The sequence below is a fragment of the Artemia sp. Qi Xiang Cuo genome, chromosome 4 (assembly GCF_049724085.1).
Source record: "Artemia sp. Qi Xiang Cuo chromosome 4, ASM4972408v1, whole genome shotgun sequence".
Lineage (NCBI taxonomy): Eukaryota > Metazoa > Arthropoda > Branchiopoda > Anostraca > Artemiidae > Artemia > Artemia sp. Qi Xiang Cuo.
In genome coordinates, this window is record NC_142797.1 from 23,496,330 (window position 1) to 23,518,953 (window position 22,624).

The window sequence follows — 22,624 nt, forward strand, 5'->3', positions numbered from 1 at the left end:
TCTGTATGTATTAATAAACAATTATCTTACAATCAGATTAAAACAAGTGGTATGTGACAGAATACATTAGAATTATATAATTTTGGCTATATATTTGTACAATAATTGGGGAGGGAGGTTAGTTGTGGTCAGGTTAACCCCCTCCCCCCAATTTGCAAATATATAGCCAAAATTTGTTTCTAAAGTATTATATTTTAATCATGTTTTTGTATTTTTCATTAGAATTAACTTAAATTCTTCAGTGTTGGCAGTATAAAACATAAGTAGGATATTAATTAAAGGAATTTATCTTTTTGCCAGGAATCTTCACCATTTAAAAATTTGTTGAATTTTGCTTCATTTGGTATGTAAAAATTAAGTACTTTTCTTTTTTCATTGAGAATTTAATTTTGCATATAACCTTTTATCTTCATATGTATTCACCTTCTCCTCCTCCCTTCACCACTGCTATCAAACAACAAAATCACAAAAAACAATAGGGAAATCTTTTTGAAATACAGTTTAGATAATTTGAATGAATATGTCGGACCTATTTCAAATGAACAAATAGATATAAAATAAAACCCACTCACAACACCAGGTCAAAAATAAAAAAAAAAATTAAAAATATTCATTCAAATGAATATTTTTCAAATGCAATATTCATTCAAATTATCAACACTGTCTTGCAAAAAAAAAATTCCCTATTGTTTTTTGTGCGGTTGTTATTTGTTATGGAAAGGCAGTGTGGTCTTTGTTGATATTTTCACCATTGATAGTCTGGTTCCCGTCTTCTTACAATATTTCTGGCAAGTATCCATGATTGATTGAGTGTTTCAACTTCAGTATAGGATCTTTATACGGTCAAGTAAAATTTTTCATTGATTTAATTAAATTTTACAGAACAGACATTCTTATCAGATTATGATATTAGATTTTTTTAATACGTAGGCCTACCTCCACAACTTCTAATGCTTGCGCAATTATTAACCGTTTATGAAGCCTAATCCAGAGATAAAAACAATAGATTAAAAAAAATTGTGGTAGAATTGGATTTGTCATTCAAAACTTTTCCTAAACATAATCTTCTTACTATAAAAATTGCAGGCCCTCCCCTCTGCCCCTGTTAATGAGACAAAATTAAACTATAGATTGTATTCAAATTCAGGGAACAGTTGATTAAAAAGGAAGCAACCTGAAAAAATGATTCATAAAAAACTGTATATTATAGCCAAAAGTAAAAATTTTGGTGCCATTTAAACATTTGCTGCTCAATTACTTGGACTATCTGTCTTGGGTTTTTCTACAATTAGCCATGTCTTGAAGCCTACAGCAAAATAATTGATTTTCAGTTCAAGAGTCAAAACTGAATTGAAAATCAAGTATTTTGCAGTAGGTATAAAGACATGGCTAATTGCAGAAAAAGCCAAGACAGATAGTCCAAGTAATTGAGAGGCAAATGTTTAAATAGCACAGGTAAATGGCGGGAGTAAGTATGACTTTCTTATTGGACAAATATTTGTGCAGGGGCGGATCAAGGACTTGTTTTTAGAGGAGGGGTGCAATATAGGTTGATCTAATAAACTTGCATTGGGAGCAAGTTTAATTAACACAAACTTGTGTTAATTAAGTAAATTACACTACTTTAGACAACGTTAGGGGGCGCGTGCCCTCCTGGATCCTCCACTGTACTTGTCTGCTAGTTTTTGGAAAGGCATGCCTGCCTAGAGTCTCAGGCAGGTTGACAAAGAATTTAAATTAACATAGGACTGTTAGAATGCCTATTCCTATAAGACATCAATTGAATAGGCAATCAACATAGGACTATTAGATTGCCTATTATATAATATAATAATAAGAAAATGGATTTATAATGAAACAGAAAATTAAAAACAGATGTTTTAAGCCTTTTTACATCCAAACACTAGAAATATTTTGGTCATTTTCAAGAGCAAAAAAAGGGCTTAAATTTGAATTTCCAATAGAAGCAATTATTATATTTGTAAAGAGCATAAAAAAAGGAATTGAGTGGTATGTTTACTTTATTTGTAAGTCAATATTATGAACTGCCAAACATTTACAAAAATTATTACTAATTATGACTTAATATTAAATTAATAATTAGCATAATTAATGTTAACAATTATCATAATTAATTGAATCATTCTAACTTAGTAATTAACAAATAAATAAAAAATGGAACTGAAAAAATCAATACTGTCATCAACCATGTGCAAAAATTTAATTGCAGCCTCAAACAACTTGATTTTGCAACCTTGACAACATGAACTTACTGACATTTTGATCATAATATATTGAGTATCTTTAAATTTCAATACTGCATTGGTAAAGCACCTTGTGGGATATTTATCTACACCTTCTTCTGTTGGCTTTAATATTTTGTTGAAAACACATTCTTGAATATTTGGCATGAAGGAAGAAGACAACAGCATAGTATTGCAAAATTTATTTATGGAATTTTCATTTATCCAACTTAATTGTGGAAAGTCAGTGCTTGTGGATTATATAACATTAAAAAAATGGATTTACAATGAAACATTAAATTTAAAACAGATGTTTAAAATCTTTTTAAACCCAAAAACTAGAAATATTTTGGTCATTTTCAAGAGTCAAAAAGAGCTTAAATTCAAATTTCCAATAGAAGCCATTATTATATTTGTAGAGCATAAAAAAAGGCATTGAGTAGTATGTTCACTTTATTTGAAAGTGAATAATATGAACTGCCAAAAATTTACCAAAAAGCCTTGCTTTGATAAACATTTTGTCTGTTTTATAATTTGTGCTGAACAATATGCCATCCTAAAAATTTTTTTTACAGGTGGCATTCATCCTGGCTGTTCATAGTATTTGTAGTTTTGTATTTTTGCCCCTGCATTTTTCAATAATCATTTAAAAGTAAACTAGGAACAGCCACAATGTATGTCATATATAAAACAATTTGTCAGATGACATATCATTCAGTGCAAATTTGAAAACAGACAAAATGTTTATCAAAAAAATGGCTTTTTTCATAAATTTTATTGCAGTTGGAAAAAGAAGTGAAGATAAAGGTTCTCTCCCTTAAAAATATGTTTACTAGGATCATTTTGCATGTCATGAAGTAAGAATTGTTTTTTTTAACATGTGTCCTTGTGTAATGGACTGGGTAAATTTTTTGTTACTCATATTATTGACTTAATGAATAAAGCAAACCCACTACTCAATGCCTTTTTTTATGCTATATCAAAATATAACAATCATTTTTGTTGGAAATGAATTTCAGCCCCCACCCCTAACTATCCCAATTCAGGGTATATATTTGCACATTAGGGTGGGAGGAAAGTTTAAACTTACCTCTCATTTACATCAGAGAGAAAATAGAAAGTTTTACTACTGATGACAGTCACTGTATATGTGACAAAATATCTAATATTTTTGTGAATTTCTTTACACTGTCTATTAAAAAGGATTTGGTAAAAATTTACAATCATGGCCTATGATCAGGAGACATGTTAAGAAAACAATTCTTACTTTAAATTCTGTAAAATGATACTAGTTAACATATTAAACAAGGGGAGAACCTTTATCCTCAAATATTTCCTTTTTTTTTCTTCTTTTTCAGAATTAAAAAAAAAAAAAATTGCAATAGTTTTAAAATATTTTGTAAATTTTTTTAAACTTTTTCTATAAAATATTTTTATACCAAAAAAATATAAAAATTTTTGTCATTTTAAAGAGTCAAAAAGAGCTTAAATTCAAATTTCCAATAGAAGCCATTATTATATTTGTAAAGCATAAAAAAAGGCATTGATTAGTATGTTCACTTTATTTGAAAGTGAATAATATGAACTGCCAAAAATTTACCAAAAAGCCTTGCTTTGATAAACATTTTGTCTGTTTTATAATTTGTGCTGAATAATATGCCATCCTAAAAATTTTTTTTACAGGTGGCATTCATCCTGGCTGTTCATAGTATTTGTAGTTTTGTATTTTTGCCCCTGCATTTTTCAATAATCATTTAAAAGTAAACTAGGAACAGCCACAATGTATGTCATCTATAAAACAATTTGTCAGATGACATATCATTCTGTGCAAATTTGAAAACAGAAAAAATTTTTATCAAAAAAATGGCTTTTTTCATAAATTTTATTGCAGTTGTAAAAAGAAGTGAAGATAAAGGTTCTCTCCCTTAAAAATATGTTTACTTGTATCATTTTGCATGTCATGAAGTAAGAATTGTTTTTTTTTTAACATGTGTCCTTATGTAATGGACTGGGTAAATTTTTTGTTGTTCATATTAATAACTAATGAATAAATTAAACTTACCATTCAATGCCTTTTTTATGCTATTTGAAAATATAATAATCAGTTTTGTTTGAAATGGATTTTACCCCCAACCCTATATATACCAATTCAGGGTATATATTTGCATATTAAGGGGTGGGAGGAAAGTTTAAACTTACCTCTCATTTACATCAGAGAGAAAATAGAAAGTTTTACTACTGATGACAGTCACTGTATATGTGACAAAATATCTAATATTTTTGTGAATTTCTTTACACTGTCTATTAAAAAGGATTTGGTAAAAATTTACAATCATGGCCTATGATCAGGAGACATGTTAAGAAAACAATTCTTACTTTAAATTCTGTAAAATGATACTAGTTAACATATTAAACAAGGGGAGAACCTTTATCCTCAAATCTTTCCTTGTTTTTTCTTCTTTTTCCGACTTAAAAAAAAAAAAAATTGCCATGCTTTTAAAATATTTTGTAAATTTTTTTAAATTTTTTATATAAAATCTTTTTAAACCCAAAAACTAGAAATATTTTGGTCATTTTCAAGAGTCAAAAAGAGCTTAAATTCAAATTTCCAATAGAAGCCATTATTATATTTGTAGAGCATAAAAAAAGGCATTGAGTAGTATGTTCACTTTCTTTGAAAGTGAATAATATGAACTGCCAAAAATTTACCAAAAAGCCTTGCTTTGATAAATATTTTGTCTGTTTTAAAATTTGTGCTGAATAATATGTCATTCTAAAAATATTTTTTACAGGTGGCATTCATCCTGGCTGTTCATAGTATTTGTAGTTTTGTATTTTTGCCCCTGCATTTTTCAATAATCATTTAAAAGTAAACTAGGAACAGCCACAATGTATGTCATCTATAAAGCAATTTGTCAGATGACATATCATTCAGTGCAAATTTGAAAACAGACAAAATGTTTATCAAAAAAATGGCTTTTTTCATAAATTTTATTGCAGTTGGATAAATAAGTGAAGATAAAGGTTCTCTCCCTTAAAAATATGTTTACTTGGATCATTTTTCATGTCATGAAGTAAGAATTGTTTTTTTTTTAACATGTGTCCTTGTGTAATGGACTGGGTAAATTTTTTGTTATTTATATTATTGACCTATGAATAAAGCAAACATACCATCCACCACCTTTTTTATGCCTTTTCCAAACAAGTTAATAATTTTTGTTGGGAATGAATCTTACCCCCATCCCTAACGAGACCAATTTAGGGTATATATTTGCACATTAAGGGGTGGGAGGAAAGTTTAAACTTACCTCTCATTTACATCAGAGAGAAAATAGAAAGTTTTACTACTGATGACAGTCACTGTATATGTGACAAAATATCTAATATTTTTGTGAATTTCTTTACACTGTCTATTAAAAAGGATTTGGTAAAAATTTACAATCATTGCCTATGATCAGGAGACATGTTAAGAAAACAATTCTTACTTTAAATTCTGTAAAATGATACTAGTTAACATATTAAACAAGGGCAGAACCTTTATCCTCAAATCTTTCCTTGTTTTTTATTATTTTTCCGACTTAAAAAAAAAAATTAGCCATGCTTTTAACATAATTTGTAAATTTTTTGAATTTGTTGCTATAAAATGTTTTTTATAGATGGTGTTCATCCTGGTTGTTGTTAATTCTGTTTTTTTTTTAAGATACATAAAGCAGTGGCAAAAATACAAAATATTGCTGTAAACATACATATATATACAGTTTTTTTTTTTTAATTCATGAATTTCATAAAACCAATATATTAACAGAGTATATACCCTCACCCCCCTAATTTGCAAATATATAACCAAAACTGCATTCTGAACCTAAATATAACCAAAGCAACTGTACTGTAACCCCTAAATATATCCCAATCAGGGTATATTTTTGCACATCAGAGGGGGGGGGTAAAAATTTGCCCCCACCCCCCTTATGTGCATATATATATATATGCCTTGATTTATGCTGATTTTTCTTTAAACATGTGCTATGACATTAACTAAAAACAACTGGGATGAATGCAATCTATAAAAACCAATTTATAGGATCAATTTCAAATGATTTACACATTGTCTTCAAAGCATGGCAAAAATAAAAAATTTCTTTCTTTCAAGTTGGAAAAAGAAGGGGAAAAGAGTAAAGATTTGAGGATAAAGGTTCTCCCCTTGGATAATATGTTAACTAGGATCATTAAACATATTTTAAAGTAAGAATTGTTTTCTTAACATGTCTCATTATCATAGGCCACAATTGTAGATTTTTACCAAGGATTTTATCAATATTTTGAACTTATATTTTATCATCATGAATGGCAGTGTGGTCTCTTAAATTACTATTATTTGGTATATATAGGGGTGGGGGGTGAAATTTATTTCTGACAAAAATGATTGTTATATTTAGAAAGAGCATAAAAAGGCAGTGCATGGTATGTTTACTTTATTTGTAAGTCAATAATATGAACAACAAAAAATTTACCATGGACTGCTCACAAATTTACACCTTGGCCCAGTCCTAATTATCTAAACCCATATACTAGGCATTTAGGCTAGGCTATTTTTTATGAGAATTATTACCCAGCCCCCTTCCCTCATGGGACCAGATATAGCCCAATGCTATAGGGTAAGATCCCCAGTACACAGGCAATTATTTTGACCAAGATTTATCTTTCCTTAACAGGGACAATAGGCTCACAAACTTAGACTTGATGTATAGCCTATTTCAAAAGAGTATTTAAGAGATACTCTACTGGTATATTATTCTACATGATATCTGCCCTGCATTATAGCATACCTTCATGAAATTAACTCTGTCCTCCCTCTGATCTGACAAATTGTCTATCTATAAAACCGGCTAAAATCCTTAGTGAAAAAAAGAGCATTCAAAACTATTCAAAAAGTTAGGTTAACCTTAAATGATGATAGTAATGTAAAATAAGTTAAAAATCTTCCGTTCAGATTTTTGGTCAGGTTAGGAAAGTTCAGACGTTTTAGAGTAAGTTCAGACGTTTGGGTGAAACGCATGGGATTTCCAATAGGGAGACTGTTCACACGTATCCAAACTGTGAAATTGAAAATATTGGAAAAATATTCGAACATCTGAACATGACTGAATATACAGACTTAGGGGGGGGGGGACAGAAGAAAAGATTAAAGTAAATTACTTATTGTTAATTTGAGACACTTTAAAGTTATCCAATTCAATCGCCACGGAATTCAAAAGGACAAACTAGAGCTGTAGTGTGGAAGGAGATACAATCTTGTCAATTTGGAAGGACTTGAAGAATATTTGTTGCAAGAAGAGGAAAGTGGGCAATAATGGAGCCATCAGGGGCTCCGGTCAAAATCCCCTATGGCTACCAAAATATGCAAGGGCTAACAACAATGCCTGTAGTTAAACAGTATGGGCAAATGTTTATACCAATCCAATCTAAGAGCCCTAATAACATGTGTTTACCCAGTGTATCATCCTATGTACAAATGGTACACACGCAAAATAGATATAGTCCATTACTTGATCAGGAGTATCCACCCTTACCAAGTAGCAGAGAAGCATGCAATGAACAGGAAATAGACATGTTCGATTGTGTTAACCCCTTTATTGCAGAAGGTGTGAACACTGAAATAGGCGAATCAGCTACAAAAAGAAGAGTTACAGATGTGAAGTGTCAACAACCTCAAGCGAAAAAGTATAATTTAGTGAACAATGGCGGAGTCTCATCCCAGATTCCAAAAGATGGGAGGAAAGAGGTAAATATGGCGTCAAAACAGAGACAGTGGGTGTCAGAAAAATTAAATATCAACAAAGAATATGAAATACAAGAAGAAGGGCTTTTCAAGATCGGAATGGTCATTGAAGTAAAGGAGGAAGAGGAATCAAAAAGATTCCCAGAAGATTTCAGACTCTCAAAGTGCATGAAAGAACTATTAAAAGAAAACAAGTTTGAGTTCGAAGTTTTGGCTGAAAGAAGGAAAATCTTTATTTTTGTGAAAAATGACATAGCAGCTGAGAAAATTTTGAAGCAAAGTCGAATGTCTGGCTTGGCAATAGAGGCCAAGAGAAAAGGTGAGATAGTAAGTGGGATAATAAAGGGATTACCCTTTGAAGTTTCAGAGCATGATATTTTAGATAGTTTAGATAGCCCAATTGCAATAATTGGGGCCAAAAGGCAAAAAAGATTTAATAGAGAGATTAGAAAAATGGAAGACAGTCTTGAAATATTGCTAACATTTGAAAATAATTTCCTTCCTCCTGTTGTTTGGATGGGGGGGGAGGAGACGGATTGTACATGAATATAAAAGACAATTACTACAATGTCATAAGTGCCAAAGATATGGACATGTAAAGAAATATTGCCCAGCAAAAGAAGAAATTTGCCTACGATGTGCTGGCAAGCATATATCTGGACTGTGTCAAATGAAGAACAACAATCTACAAAATAAAACATCTTTATATAAATGCATCAATTGCTATGGTAACCACCCATCAACTTCAATGCAATATAGTGTCAGACAAAGAAATACCGAGATTCTAAAAGTTGCTGAAAGACATCAAATGAGTTTTAGAAGAGCTGAAATAGTTTATAGGTCATATGCTGAAGTGAATAACAAACAGGCTTATAAAGAACAAGCAAAAATCAACGTTTCTCTTAGAGATAAAGAAATTGGTCAGATGCAGCAAAGAATAGTGAGTAATACTATAAACAAGATTGTGATTGGTCTAGTGTTGTCACCAGAAATTTTAAGCATAGAGAACTTGCCTATGAGGGAAAAAGTAGATAAACTCTGTAATTTTATTGAAAGTTTGGGAATCATGCAAATGAACAGCAGCCTTATTTTGAATCAGTGTGTAAATAAATGACTGTTAAATCATACATAAAAATTATGTCTTGGAATGCAAGATCATTAGTTAAAATGAATAAGGATTTAGTACTGGACTATTGCATTAAGAATAGTATTGACGGGTTTTGTATTCAAGAGACTTATTTGAAACCAAATATAAATCCGTCATTCAGAGATTATAATATAGTGAGATTAGATAGATGGAATAAAGAGAGAGGTGGAGTGATTATTGGTATTAACAAGGAAATCAACTATATCCCAATTTATTTGTCAATACAAGAGGATTATCAAATGGAGGTTGTTGAATGCAAATTACATCTTAAAAACAAAGTAAAGCTGAATATATTCAATATTTATATCCCAGAAGGTAATTTACTTTTAAGTGATCGAGGTCTAGAAAAAATTATAGAAACAGTGCCTGGAGGAGAGACACTAATGATTATAGGTGATTTAAATGCACACAATGGTCTTTGGTGTGGATGCGGATGTGGTAATAGAAATGGGAGAACAATCTTTAAATTTTTAATGAAAAACTCAGATATCTGCCTGTTTACTCCAAAGGATTTACCAACTAGAATCAATAGCAGAACAGGAAGATCAGTGACCATAGACATGGCCATAGGATCAGCTTCATTGGCACCAAAAGCATCAATAACATGTGACATGGAATCCACCCTATATAGTGATCATTTTCCCATTATGGTAGAGATTTTTCAAGATAATAGTGTATGCAATAATCATGAAGAAACCAGCAAAGTGAATTTAAAGAAGATTAACTGGGAAGATTTTAAGAATAAATTACAAGAAAAAGACGTTCAGTCACAAGTGAACGGTTGTGAAGATGTCGATGGAAAGATAGATGTATTTCAAAATTCACTCTTAGAAATAGCACGAGAACTGGCTCCAAAAAGTAAAAGAGGTCCTATTCACCGCAAACTGAGTGTTTGGTGAAACAATGAATGTACAGTAGCAAAGAAACAGCTAATAGAGGCAAGAAGAAGGTACAATCAGCTTCCAAACTTTGAAAATTTTTTAATGTGTCAAAGAAGATATGCAGTCTTTAGGCGCCAAACAGTGGAAGCAAAGAAAATTTTGTATCAAGAATTCGTGGAGAAGTCGGATTTTAGACAGCCTGCAAGTAGTGTTCAAAACAGTGAAAAAAACTGATTACAGGGAAGACAGATGAGAATGGTAACCCCCCCTTGACTGTTAATGGAGAGGATTTAGTGGAAGAACAAGAAAAAGAGAATAAAGCAGTAGATGTTGTAGAGTCAGTGATTGGAAGACCAGAAGATTTTAAGGATGATGAAAAACTCACCTTTGCTAAGGTAATAAGACTCTAATATAGAAAATGATATGGATTATAACAGATATTTTACGGTAGAAGAGTTAAAGAATGTGATTCGAAAGTTACCATTAACAGCACCAGGTTTAGACATGATTTATACACAGTATGTCGAACATTTAAGTGACAAATGGATAAAAACATTGTTAGAAATTATTAACAAAGCTTGGGAAGACGGAAAATTTCCAAAAATATGGAAGGATTGGGTAGATACTATGATTCCTAAACAAGGCAAAGATAATTCAAAAATGGATAACTTAACGATGATTACTCTACTACCTGTGTTAGGAAAATTTTATGAACGAATGGTTAAGGAGAGGCTTACATGGAAAGTGGAACAAACACTTTGAAAGATGTTCAATGTAGGTTTAGAAAAAAACAGATCTACTATAGAAGTATTAAAAATGTTTGTAAATGATGGAGTATATTGTTTGGAAAATAGGAAAATCTGTTTAGCAGTTTTCTTTGATGTGAGTAGTGCTTTTGATAGTGTGGTTCATCGACATATACTAGAAGGAGTGATAGCAGCAAAGGTTAGAGGACGTTTACTAAGATTTTCTTATGATTATTTACGTGAACGAGAAGTGACAGCAAAAGTGGGTAAAGCATATTCGGAAAAAAAGGTACTGAAAAAACGTGGCGTACCACAAGGCTCCTCATTGGGACCAGATTATTACAATCTAAGTGAATTTGATATACCACTGGATACAGGAGAGGATAGAGCTGGGATTTTCACTGATGATAATGCAATGTGGATAGTGTTGAGGAGGGGCAACGAGTGGCCCAGGAGTAAATAAAATTAATGGAAACGTGGGCCATGGAAAATTGTGTGCAGTTTCCGGTCGAGAAAACCAAAGCAATGGTAATCACGCGAACAAAAAGGTACTCTGCTCTTTGTCTTTTTCTAAATGGGGAACAAATTGAAACCGTGAATCAATTTGAATGGCTTGGAATTACCATTGATAGAAAGCTGACGTTTAAAGCTCATATAAGACAGTTAAAGAAAACATGTGCCAAAAGAGTAAATATTATGAAAATGTTATGTGGAGCAAATTTTGGCCCAAAGCCCGACTTTTTTATGAAATTTTATATAAACTAAATAAGAGCGAAATTGGAATATGGAGGAATAATTTATATGGCAGTGTCTAAGTACTTGTTAGAGGAACTGGAAACTATATAATACAGTGCTTTAAGGACAGCTTTTGGAGCGAGAAAGACAACTCCACGGAGCTTTCTCGAATCAGAAAGTGGGATTGAGAAGCTAGGTAGCAGGAGAGACAGCAACGCTAAAATTTTTACGGAAGACATGGATATCTGACCAGTCAAATCCAATTAAATCAAGAATACTAAAAGAGTTGTGGTTGTGGTTGTGGTGTTCATGGAAAAAACTATTTGGTATTGTGAGGGCAAAGGAGATAATGGAAGAGTTTCAAATGGATTGTCAGTTGACATCAATTTTGAGAGTGTCCAATATGTTCATAACCCCTCAGTGGAAATCCATGCCATACCAGTGCAATACTGAATTTGAAAAGTGGGATAATCTAGATTATGATCAATCATTCAAGATAACAAAAGAAATGCAATATCTTGACACTGTGGATATCTTCACGGATGCATCCAAAGTGGATAATAGAGTGGAGGCTGCTTTTGTAATTCCCTCCAAGAATATAGTTAAATTGATTAAATTAAGTGATGTAACTACAGTTTTTCAAGCAGAAGTAGTTTAAATAGTAAAATCAGTGAGATATATAAGATATTTGGGATAAACGTGTGAAAAATATAGAATATCTTCGTATTCAACAAGTGGTTTTGAGTCAATCAAGAATATTTATCTAGCAAATAAATTAGCTCCCGAAATGATCTTTTACCATGAGGAGTTACAGAAACTACTGTAAAAGGGAGTAACCATCACATTGGATTGGGTACCGGGGCATGCGAACATTAATGGAAATGAAATGGCTGACACTGCGGCAAAACAAGCATCCATAGAAGACAGGCAAACATTTGTAGGTATCACGCCCAGGATGGTTAATCAAATTGGAAAAGTGATAAAGAAATTGAGAATAGAGACATTCGAGGACAGCCGTGCGTTCTCGACAAATATGTTAGTTATACAAAAGAAAGAAAGGCAATTTTAAAAGAAAATATATGGACTGCTAAGTAAATCTGAAGCCAGGGTGATATTCAGACTAAGGTCAGGTCATGCAGAAACTCAGAAATATAGAGCTTGTTTTAATAACGAAGATCCGAGATGTGCATTTAGTGGAAATGAGGAAACGGTAGAACATGTGTTTTTTGAATGTGATGGAACAGAAGACAGGAGGAAGGATATTAGACAGTTTATAAGAGAAAAAAGAATTCGGCAGAGTAGTGACATACTAAATGGAGCGGGCTTGAACAGTGACTGTGCTGATGGACTTAAGTTGATATGCAAGTTTTTAAAGGATATTAATTGGATACATCTTATACAAACCAAGTAGTATAGTGATTACAAGAATCCTCCTGAGTCCTTGCAGGAAGAGAGGAGGAACCATCCATTTCAATTCAATACAGACTTGGGGCTTTGGAGGAAAACAGCTCAGCGTGGTATAATTTTTTTGATTTGAGGGTTTGATATTTTTGATTTTGTTTGGGGATAAGTGGTGTGTTTTGTATGGGGTGCAGGTAAATTGGGATCCACATCACTCCCCTGGAGTGACGGTGAGGCCAAACGCAGTTGATCTGAATAATGAACAAGTGCAGGCCCCCATGTACACAACATTTATTCCACAAGTACTGCCTATGTCTCAAGCTATACAGTATCAGGGTCAGGTTATACAACAGACACCAGGATTTAATCAGGCAAGACAATCACCACATGTCACAACTCTAGCCCCTCACAATAGTCACTACAGTCAGCATCAAATTTATATTTCACCACACTCTCAAAATAGATTCATTGCTACAGTCCCTCCATCAAATTCATTTGAAGTTTTGAATTCAATAGATGAAAATTACCCACCTCTTCCCTCTGATGAAGCCATTAATCTAGTTAGTTCAAACCCTAAAGAAGTGGAGGGTATCATAAACTTTCCTAATCTAGGACTATCTCATGACTTAGGAAAACAAGCCAAAAGAGCTATATCCCCAACCCTCCTTGAGAAAAACAACAGAGTTGCCAAAAGTCGCTATACAGCCCCTCCTAAGTACCAGCCAAAAAATAATGGAATCCAGATTTTAGATAGATTTGACAATAGAGTCATCTTGTCTATCAAAGATGAAACAAAAACCTTGCCTATGGAACGAGAAACTACCTTAAGCCTAAAAGAAGCCTTGAAACCTGAACATTTTGAATTTGAATTAAGCAAAGACAAAAAGAGAGTCATAATATTTCTTCCCACTAAATCTGCTGTTGCAAAAGCATTAACAATTAATAAAGTAGGTGAAACAGAAGGCCAGGCAGAGGAATTTAAACCAGATGTCAAGGAGTTATTAGAGGACTAGCCAAAGAAATCACTGAAGATGAGATTAAAAGTGATCTTGAATCTGAGGCTAATGCTTCAGTGAAATCTGTAAAAAGATTGAAAAGATTTAATAGAGAAATAAAACAATTAGAAGATAGCCTATCAGTCTGCATTACCTTTGAAAATAACCTTTTACCCTCAGCTCTCTGGCTATATGGAAGAAAAAGAGACGTTCAAGAATACCAAAGACATATTATCCAGTGCTTTAAGTGTCAAAAATATGGTCATATGCAGGCACAATGTAGGGCACCACAACCAGTTTGTCTGAGGTGTGCAGGTCCCCACCAGTCAAAAGATTCTGAACTAAAAAATGTAACAGAAAAAGAAGAAAAATTTCAAAAGTATAGCTGTGTAAACTGCAGGGGTAATCATTCTTCTACTTCTGGCTTGTGTAGGGTCAGAAATCAAAGTAAAAACATTCTAAGATTATCTCAAGAAAAAAATATTGGCTTCATTATGGCTTCCATAGCATATAGATCCTATGCTGATGCATTAAGTAAGAAATAGGCCTTAGAAATCAATGAACAAAACAGACTCCAAAGAAATTCTTACAAAACTAGTGATTTTTGTTTCAAGTGCACCAGAAGTGGCTGATTTTGAGCGATTTGGAATTACAAAGAAGTGTCCAGAAGTTATGCTCTCTTATGAAAACACTATTCAATGAGAAACTAGAATCAAATGAAATTTTAAAGCTAATCAACATGACCCGTTAAATAAGAGTTGTATCACCTAATACCCAATCAATCAAAAAAGTAAAAAAAGACTTAGTTGAAAGCTTTGCAAGGAATAAAGAAATCGATATTATCTGCCTAAAAGAGACATGGCTAACAAGCAGACAAATGTATAATTAAAGATTTCTATGTAATCAGAAAGGACCAAGACGAAGGTAGAACAGGTGGATTGATTACAGCCATCAAAAAGTCAGTGTACCATCAGGTGTTTGACTTTGGATCAGTGTTGAATCAGAAGATAGAAATTTTGTTGTGTAGAGTTTATAGATATAGAAAACCAGCACTGATATTAGCTAATGTGCATAACCCAGATGGAAACAATACGGATTTGGAAACTGTGTTTGACTTAGTAAAAAATGCCATAAAACCAATAGAAGAATTTTTAATAGTAGGTGATTTTAATGCTCACGCTGTTATTTGGTGTGGTTGTGGAAATAAAAATGGTAGTGGCAGTGCACTGGAGAAAATCCTGGAAAGACAAGATGAAGTAACTCTATTAACATCATATGGGTTACCCGCTAGGGCAAATTCACACAGGGATTCATATTCTACTATTGATTTAGCCTTTACATCTGGTAGAATGGCAAAAAGACAGCTGTCACATCAGAAATTAACAGTAACTTCATCAGTGGCCACTTACCTGTTATTGTGGATATCCTTTGAGACCTAAGGGGTTGTTCACGTGTCTGATTATATGACTGGGAAAGTTGTTCAAGGTTCATTTCAGGGATTACTAAAGTATCGGCTTCTCTGTTGAGAAAACCGAAATATGACTCGTTTATTCTTAGATCACTGGAATCTCTGTTTAAAGCTAGACCTAAATGTTGGTATTTATAAATTTCAACAGCTTCTCTGTAGTGCTGGACAAACCTTTGTCATGCGAAATTAGGCTAGCTTGATTAAACAAAATAGTATAGTCTGGGTTTTCAAATATGTACTCTGCAACGGCAGAGTCAAAATTTTCTGTTTTTTTACGCTTTTTAAGTGTATTATTAATTGAACTAGAGTGCTGAGTTAATCTATCCGTGAGTCGCTGATCAGTTCTTACGATATACCAAAGACCACACGAATAAGGAATTCTGTAGACACCGGAGTTTTCACTTATCGGGATAGAATCTTTACCTTGATAAATTTGGGACCTGATAGTTTTTCTGGGTCTATAGTAAGTGTAAATGTTATTTTTTCTTAGATTTTTTTAAATGTGGTCTGAAACCCCTTTAACGTATGGGAGACCAAGGTAAACTGAATTTTCCCTTTGATTTGTGTTTTCTGTGTAACTATCTGATAATCTTTTAATGCGTTTATCAAACTTCAATGCTCTATCAACTAGAGAAGTGACAACTCCTCTTTTCACAGCAGGAGAATGATTAGAGGAATAATTTAAGTAAAGATCATTATGTGTGGGTTTTCTATAGACACCGAACTCGAAACATGCATTATTTCGGTGCACCAGAACATCTAAGAAAGGAAGACGCCTCTCTACCTCTGTCACCACTCATCACCATGTTCCCACAAATAAAAAAAATATCATCTTTAAAACGAACCCAAAATTCAGGTTTACAAAAACTTTGCAAAATAGCCCTTTCTTCAAGGTCTTCCATGAAGATATCAGCATGTATTGGAGAAAGGGGGCACCCATGGAAAGCCCATATTTCTGTCTATTAAAATACCTCTATAATGGAAGTAAAAGAAGTTCTGTTACAAAGGGCTTCAAGTGAAAGAAGTGTCTGATTCGAAAGAGTAGATTTTTGTGATATAGATGGGTTTGAACTAAGTTTATGCTCCAAAATCAGTTCGGCCTTCACACTTGGGGCCCCCCCCCCTTCTCCCATACAGGCTGATACCTTCATGGAAGAACTTGAAGAAAGGGCTATTTTGTAAAGTTTTTGTAAACCTGAATTTTGGGTTCGTTTTAAAGATGATATTTTTTATTTGTGGGAACATGATGACGAGTCTCCGTGTTGCGTCTTTCACTTGCTCTACACCTTGGATCCAAAACTTAAATTTACTCAGGAATCAGAGGTAGAGAGGCGTCTTCCTTTCTTAGATGTTCTGGTGCACCGAAATGATACATGTTTCAAGTTTGGTGTCTTGCTTCTTGGATTTAGAGCTCAACCACCTTAGAGATATTTTATTTGGGGATGGTTATTCAATTAGTTTAATAAATTCTGTAATTGCAAAACGCATTAAAAGATTATCAGATAGTTACACAGAAAACAAAAATCAAAGGGAAAATTCAGCTTATCTTGGCCTCCCGTACGTTAAAGGGGTTTCAGACCACATTTAAAAAAAATCTAAGAAAAAATAACATTTACACTTACTATAGACCCAGAAAAACTATCAGGTCCCAAATTTATCAAGGTAAAGACCTTTTTCCGATTGGTGAAAACTCCGGTGTCTACAGAATTCCTTATTCGTGTGGTCTTTGGTATATCGTAAGAACTGATCAGCGACTCACGGATAGATTAACTCAGCACTCTAGTTCAATTAATAATACACTTAAAAAGCGTAAAAAACCAGAAAATTTTGACTCTGCCGTTGCAGAGCATATATTTGAAAACCCAGACCATACTATTTTGTTTAATCAAGCTAGCCTAATTTCGCATGACAAAGGTTTGTCCAGCACTACAGAGAAGCTGTTGAAATTTATAAATACCAACATTTAAGTCTAGCTTTAAACAGAGATTCCGGTGATTTAAGAATAAACGAGTCATATTTCGGTTTTCTCAGAAGAGAAGCCGATACTTTAGTAATCCCTGAAATGAACCTTGAACCACTTTACCAGTCATATAATCAAACACGTGAACAATCCCTTAGGTCTCAAAGGGTGTCTGCAAGAAATGCAATAATTAAAATCCGAAATCAGATGACATAGTTCTCCAATTTATTTAATTGCTGGTTTGTTTTGTTTTTGAGTGAATGAATTGTTTTCTTTTCTTTTATTCCTCAGTTGTTGGCTAGTAACCGTTGGTGGCAGTTCATATTTTTTTTTTTTGATTTTGTGCAAATCACGAATATTGGCGAATAACTCGCTTATATGGTTGTTAGGTATTTGGTTTTAATTCTTATAATTTTTGGCTTTTATAGAATTTTATTCATCTTTTCAGTTTTTGGTTTTTTTATTTGGTTGTTTGGTTCTTTTCACATTTACTTTCCGCGTTTGTTTTTTGTTTTTTTTTTCTTCGGCACTTTCCTTGGATAAATTATTTCGTTTCGCGCTGAAGAAGAGAGGCGTTTGTAATCTAGAAATATTCACTTTGTTGTGTTTTTTCAGTATTTTCATTTGGCTTTAAAAACCCCATTTTTGCTCGTTTTTCTTTCTTTTGTTCATAATCTGCCTCAACGTACCTTGAAAATTTCAACTATTGAAAATTCCAAGTCGTTCCTGAGATATTGCTGGTACATCCTTTTGACAGTCCACATGCTCATAGTGTGCTTTGATTTAGTTCACCATCCTCTAAAACAATTCCTGGAAGCGCCACCTTAACCCCCTTAGCTTCAATAGTAACAATATTTGTAGTAGTAGTAGTAGTACCAGTATGTACACTTTTTTCAATATCCCCTCAACACACACTCAAAGTTTCAACTTAATACCTAAACAGTTCCTGGGATATTGCTGATGCGTCCTTATGATATCCTGCATCCATACAGCGTGTTTTGATTTAGTTGAACATCCTCTCAACTTTCCCTGAGATTTTCACCTTTACTCTTAGTGGTGGCTAGAAGTAGTAGTATATATCCTTTTGACAACCTATGTGCACAGAGTGTGTTTTGATTTTACCTGCCCCCTCAATCTTCCCATAAATTTTCACCCTCACACCCTTAGCCTCAGTAGTAGTACGAGTGGTAGTTGCATTAGTAGTAGCAGTCACAACAGTAGTAGTATGCATTTATTGCCTTTTCGTCAGTTAAACATCCCCTCATCATAGCCTGGAAAATTCAACTTAATATGCTAGGCTATTCCTAAGATATTGCTGGTATACCCTTTTGACAACCAGTACGCACATAGTGTGATTTGATTTAGTTCAAATTCACCCCTCAACAACTCCTGCAATTTTCACTTTAATATCCTTACCCTTAGTAGCAATCACCTTAGAAACAGCAGCTGTAACAGCAGTAGTAGTAGTGGTTATGATTGGAGTAGTAGCGCCCACACATTACTTTTTGGTCAATTGATCAGCCCTCTCATCATTCCCTGAAAGTTCCAACTGAATACTCTGTCATTCCTGAGATAAGCCCTTTTGATAACCTGCAGGCACATAGTGTTTTGATTAAGATCAACACTCCCTTCAACATTCCCTGAAAGCTTCACCTGAACAGTCTTGGCCTTTTTGGACACAAAAGGTCAAACATGCCCCCCTTTTCCCAATAATAATACTATATGTAAATAATTTGCAAATTTTATAGCTTACACCCCTGCTCACACGGGCTATGGGGGGGGGTGTCATCCTTGGAGACATAGTTTTTGGACCAAACTATGCAGAACAAGATGGAGCTCTCTAAATTTTGATTGGATGTCTTCGGGGGGAAAAGGTAGGGGGGAGGGGGCCGGTTTCCCTAAAATCACTTTTGACTCTCAAAAGGGCACTAGAACTTTCAATCTAATGAGCCCTTTCGAAAATTCCTACAACAGATCCTTTCATACAAAGTGCGTTGGTGAAAAAAAAATAATAGTAGTACATTTGTGCCCACATTGTTCTTTGCTTAGACATGGTTATTGTACAGCTTGTGATCAACTTAATACAACAGACGACCTTAACCCCAACAGAAAGCACAACTTGTGAAGTTGGGTTTACTGAAAATGACACATATTAATCTCATTTTAATAGGGATGACAATAGGAAAAACCTGGTTAAAGAAAAAAAAGAAACAAAAATAATAAAATGCTGAGCAAGTGGGGCACACAAGCCCCTCTCAACAAGGGTGCAAAAAAATATAATAATAATAGATTTCAATCTGAACGTTCCATCATCACAAGTCAAAAAACAATCTTTAGTATTTCCTTTCTTAACATTAGCTGAGACAGCCAAAATGACTAAATTTGAATTTTATCTTTCAACTTATACTTGTTTAGAGTCAGGGCTGTTCCTATTGTTGGCGTCACCCAGAGAAAAATTAATTACGCCCCTGCCCCTACCAACTCAAAACATAAGCCGAAAGAGCCCCAGAAGCCCCAGCTGCCATGCCCCAAGCCACGGCACCCGGGACAGCTTGCCCTGGCCCCATCCCCCTCTTGAGCAGCCCTGTTTAGAATAAACAGTATTTGGTACTTAATTGAAAATCTAGACCTTTCAGAACTAACAGAAGGAATAAAATATTCTAGAACGCCTGAAGAGCCAAAGGATGGAGAAGAATCAGCAAAGATTCTCCATGGGTTCACATTGGTTGTTGAAATAATCAATATAAATAATGACATTTGCATTCTAGTTAACATAAGTCTTTATATTACAGTCACAGAGTCCTTATTAGATCCTGAATCTTAAAACTGAATTTCAAGTCACATTAGTTTTTTTTTCTTTTCAATATTTTTTTTTATTTTTATGGGGCAGACATACCAAAACTTGCAAGTTCCTTTAAAACAAAACTCAAAGCAAGGATGTTATTTGGAACAGGAGTATGCACCTTCTGAAGTTCAAAAATTCACAATGCAATGGAAATGCTATCTAAAGAGAAGACAAAGTAGAGAAATTTGAAGTGTTGACGTCTCTTATGACCCCTCCCCTCCTCTACTAAAAAAGGCTGAATTATTAACTACAAAATGAGCTGGTTTCATTTGCACCCAGATGTTTTTATTTCCCTTGAAAGGGAAACAAAAAACACCCGTACCAACTAGCTATCCCATGCTTTGAGCTTTTACTGAAATAGCTAGAAGAAATAAAAAGTTGAGGTTATGAATCAAATACAAAATCAAGAGCTTATTGAAAAAGTTTTCATATTGGCTATCTAAGACAAGCCAAACAAAAATGTATTCAAAAAGCTGCAATAGAAAAAGAGAGGGCCAAGAATCCAGCCCAAGAGTTGAAAGCGTTTTTTTACATGAGAAATATTCCCCACAGAATTGTTAATTTTATGATACAGTACACAATTGAGAGAGACAAGAAGTTTACAGCCAAGAAACTGTGAAATTTTTAGGGGTGCTGTTTTCAATACTCTTTTTTTTTAATTGAGGCTCTTCAATGATTTTGCTACTTATTACATTAAATTTCAGAACCATTCTATACAACAGAGAATTTACACATTTCATTGAATTGAGATATGAGATATACATTTATTAAAAAAGAAAACAAACACTATTCGCCTTTCGCCTGCCAAGAAAGACAATAAGCTTGAAAGGGCAAGCGAGGTTATCACTCTCAGCTAATTAAAATAACATTCATACCTTGCTACTCAACACACAAGAAAATTATCGGATGAAGGAATAAAGGAAAAAAAGAGAGAAAGAGGAAAAGACAAGAATTAGATAGATAGAAAAACAAGCAAACTAAATCGGGGAAATACCATAAATAGAATGACAACCTGGAGTGGGCATAACACCAAATTCACTCACGAGATAAAAGAAACCTCTTTGCCTGTGACTTGAAATCCGAAAGAGTAGTCGAATTTTTCACACACTCGGGCAATATATTCCAAACATGGGGACCATAATGGCGAATCACAAAAGATGCCCGAGTGGTGCTCCTAAACTCATGAGTTAAGTCATCAGCTTTTCTTGCATTATGATCATGAAGGTCTCTATTAAAAGTAAAAATATTTTCAAAAGCAGGGGTGAGCAGTTGATTCAAATATTTATACGAGAAAATCGCGACTTGGTAATCTCGAATTTGGGATACATCCATTAACTTATTATTTTTAAAATGCTCATAAGCAGGAACCTCATCAGAATCATCAAATTCAGATAATAATTTTACAACTCTATTCTGAAGTTTTTGTACTCTTTTGAAACATGTAACAAAATTACTTGCCCATATAGACAATCCGTAGCTAATATATGGGTAAAATATAGAAAAATAAATCATTTTCAGGATCTTTTTTGGGACTAAATTTTTAATTCTTCGCATCACCCCAAGGCCTTTGCTTAATTTTTCAGCTATTGTACTTGAATGGTTTTTCCACGAAATGTTTTCATCAATTAAAAATCCCAAATACTTCGTTGTTGCTACTCTCTTTATCACATTTTCTTGAACCGTGATATGGTCATTTCCAGCACTAGACGAAAGTCTAGAAAATATCATGAAAAAGGTTTTAGAAAAGTGTAGGGTTAACATATTTTGCTGAGAAAAAGCTGGAAATTCAGAAACTGCATTATGAATTTTATTATATAAAACATCAAGTGAAGGCGCTGCCAGAAAGAGCAAAGTGTCATCTGCAAACAGGATGACAGCAGCCTCTGACAGGTAATGTTTCACTCGATCAATGAAAATAATGAAAAGCAGAGGTCCCAAGATTGACCCTTGTGGGACCCAACACTCTACTTTCTTTTTTGAAGATAAAGATGACCCATTCTGAACTATCTGATACCGATTGTGTAGATACGATGAAAACCACTCCAGACTTGAACCCTTCACCCCAATCGAGTCAAGAGCTTGAATAAGCTCTGAGTGGTCCACCGTATCGAACGCTTTTTTCATATCCAAAAACACAGCTGCAGGTATGAGACCAGCTTCAAATGCATCACTAATCCAATCAACCAACTTCAGAACTGCTATATCCGTAGATAGCCCTTTTCTGAACCCAAATTGATTTTCCATTAGAATTTTATTCTTTTCAATATAATAACTTAACTGGGCATGTGCCACTTTCTCATACAACTTAGAGAAAAATGGGAGAATAGATATAGGTCTTCGGTTCGATGGGTCATCTTTTTTCCCTCCTTTATGAAGAGGAATCACTCTTGTAATCTTTAGTGCTTCCGGGAAGACTCCAAGATC

At 33.7% G+C, this 22,624-nt stretch overlaps 1 protein-coding gene across 1 annotated transcript in view; it reads right to left on the minus strand.

The window, feature by feature from the left end:
• Positions 1-22,624, minus strand: part of LOC148952907 (uncharacterized) — a 121,248-nt gene that overhangs the window by 36,275 nt on the left and 62,349 nt on the right. The gene's annotated exons all lie outside the window — the stretch shown is intronic.